This window comes from Gracilinanus agilis, chromosome 4 (assembly GCF_016433145.1).
Source record: "Gracilinanus agilis isolate LMUSP501 chromosome 4, AgileGrace, whole genome shotgun sequence".
Lineage (NCBI taxonomy): Eukaryota > Metazoa > Chordata > Mammalia > Didelphimorphia > Didelphidae > Gracilinanus > Gracilinanus agilis.
In genome coordinates, this window is record NC_058133.1 from 275066259 (window position 1) to 275069018 (window position 2760).

A 2760-nucleotide genomic window follows, 5' to 3' on the forward strand; every position below is an offset into this window, starting at 1 on the left:
TGAACTGAAATTAACCCTTTTATATTCTCTATGGGGAAAAAAAGAATCTCTTAAAGCCAGTCAGCAACAACAGCAATAATAATAGCAGACATGGAAGATGAGAGAGATACTACATGACTGAAGAAAGGCAGGTGATATCACAATGTTCAAAAGAAGGAAGAGAACAATGTAAAAATTATATCAGTGATGGCAAACCTTTTAGAGATGAAGTGCCGGCTCCACCCCCACTCTCCCCCAGAGACTGAGTGCTGAGCCCCAGACAGGGGAGGGAGGAAGAACTCTCATTGGCTGCTGGATAGAGGGGCGGGGGAAGTGAGGAATGTTCTCAGGTATGGGAGAGAGGGGGGAGGAATAGCTCCGCCCTGAGTCCCTCTGGCTTTCTAGTAAGGAACTCTGGTGGATGACGGCAGGTGTGACCATAGAGAGGGCTCCATGTGCCCTTTTTGGCATGTGTACCCCATAGGTTCCCCATCACTGCTATAAGCTAATGAGCTTGACTTTAAGTCCTAGGAAAATTTTAGAAAGGGTTGTTAAGGCCACAGCTACTGCTGTGCTGTGTCACAACCTACTTGACCATGGGCTGCCTGGTCCCCCCAACAGCAGATGTTATCAAATATTTAAAGATCTTATAGAAAAGAGATCTAGCAGAAAGTGACCAAAGAGACAGACCGGGATCAGCCAGATGAATGATGTAGTAGACAGAGCCCCAAGCCTGGCATCAGGAAGAACTGAGTTCAGTTCCAGCTCCAGATACTGCAAGTTACTTAAGCTCCATTTACCAATAATTTCCTTAATTGTAAAATGGGGATAATAGTAGTACCTGCTTCCCATGGTTGTTGTGAGGACCAAATGAGATTATGTTTGTAAAGTGCTTAGCACAATGCCTGGCACATTGTAGGTGCTATATAAATGCTTATTCCTTCCCCAACAAATTGTTTGTCCTTCATTCTGACAAGAACTACTGGCATCACTGAGTGATGCCTTGTCTTGCGAATGAATTGGATTTAAGTAAGGCAGAGTTGCACAAAGTCATCAGCCTCACTTTTTGCTCCAGTCATCCAAATTCATTGGCAGGACAAAATCCAGGAGCAATGGAGATGACCTGAGATGTAATGTATGGTGTTCTCACCAAGCTCTAAATCTCCATAGCACCTGCGTCAACCTCTTTTGTGGCAATTGGAATAAACTGTTCTCATCTTGCCCTTCTCCTGGGGGAAGTTTTCACAAGCCTGGAGTAGACATCCCCCTGTCTCACAGCCAAAATTCAATAATTCCTTTAGGGTCTCCTTTTTCTTCATCTTTTCCTCCCTCTACTTCAAGTTTAACCTTCTCTTTCATTTCCTCTGATGTTTCTTTATCATCATCTGGTTTCCATTCCCATCCTTCTTCTGTAGGTTTTGGGTCTGTTTAGATTTGACAACTTCAGGTACCCCTCAGCCTGATTTAGCCCCACCTGCCTAGATAGTTTTACTTGGTGTGATAGCAATACATGCTACAGCTTCTTAGAGCCACAGGTGAGAAATGGGTGAAAGGTGGACTCCAAAAGTGGATGAGCAGCCCTTCCTTCCTGAACACCCCAAACAAATGAGATATTGAAGACGTAGAAGAAGGAACCAGTGAAGACACAAACACCAAAGCTCACCAATTAAAGGATTCAGGTGATGCAGAATCCTCTAATTCTTGCAGCCCTTCCAAAAAGATTGGACTGTGTGGTGGGAACATCAGCTGGATGCCAATTGGCCAAAAGTAGTTAAGTGATGTGCAAATGCCTACAAAACCTTCAAGTTAAATGTGCACAGATGGAGGCCAAGTTCTATGAGGAAGTTCATGCCCTTGAAAGAACGTATGCTTGTCCTTTACCAGCCACTTTTTGATAGGAGAAGTGAAATCTTCAATGCCATTTATGAACCTACAGAAAGAAGGATAGAAATGGAAACCAGATGATGGTGAAGACATGTCAGAGGAAATGAAAGAGAAGGCTAAGCCTGAAGTAGAGGAGGGGAAAAGATAAAGAAAAAGGAGTCCCAAAAGGAATTGTTGAATTTTGGCTGACTTTTTAAAAAATATATTGTATCACTTGGTGATGGGTTCAGGAATATGATGAACCTGTTCTGAAGCACATGAAAGATATTAAAGGATAATGGCCAAGTGATGGATTTTACATTAGAATTTCACTTTGAACCCAATAAATACTTCAACAAATGAGGTGAAGGCCTATATTGAATGCAGTTAAAAGCCAGAAGATTCAGTTCCCTTCCTCCTTTGGTGGACCAGAAACTATGAGTTGTACAGGGTCAGGTTGATTGGGAAAAAATCACTTTGGAAACTAAGAAGAAGAAATTGAAACATAGGGGATAGTATGAACTGAGATGGAAATAGCTTCCAGGGATTCTTTTTTTCAATTTCTTTTCTCCTCCTGAAGTTACAAAAAGTGGGGAGACCCAGCTGACGACAGAAGCTTTCCTTGTTTCCTATTTCAAGACTCATCTTTTTCACATGGACATAAAGCCTCAAGTTCAGTATTATAGGGGTAGCTAAGTGCCTCAATAGCTAGAGAGCCCTGGAGACAGGATGTCCTGGGTTCAAAACTGGCCTCAGACATTTTCTAGCTGTGTGACCGTAGCAAGTCACTTAAGCCTCATTGACCAGCCCTTAACCACTCTTCTGCCTTGGACTTGACACTTAGTATTTATTCTAAGGTAAGGGTTTAGTTTTTTTTTTTAAAAGATCAGTGTTACATGCATAACCCAGTGGAATTGC

The 2760-nt window shown here is 42.4% G+C and overlaps 1 pseudogene; it reads left to right on the top strand.

Annotated features, from left to right (window-relative positions):
• The first annotated feature begins 400 nt into the window (after window positions 1-400).
• LOC123246414 lies at window positions 401-2538 on the top strand (annotated as a pseudogene).
• The last annotated feature ends 222 nt before the right edge of the window (window positions 2539-2760 follow it).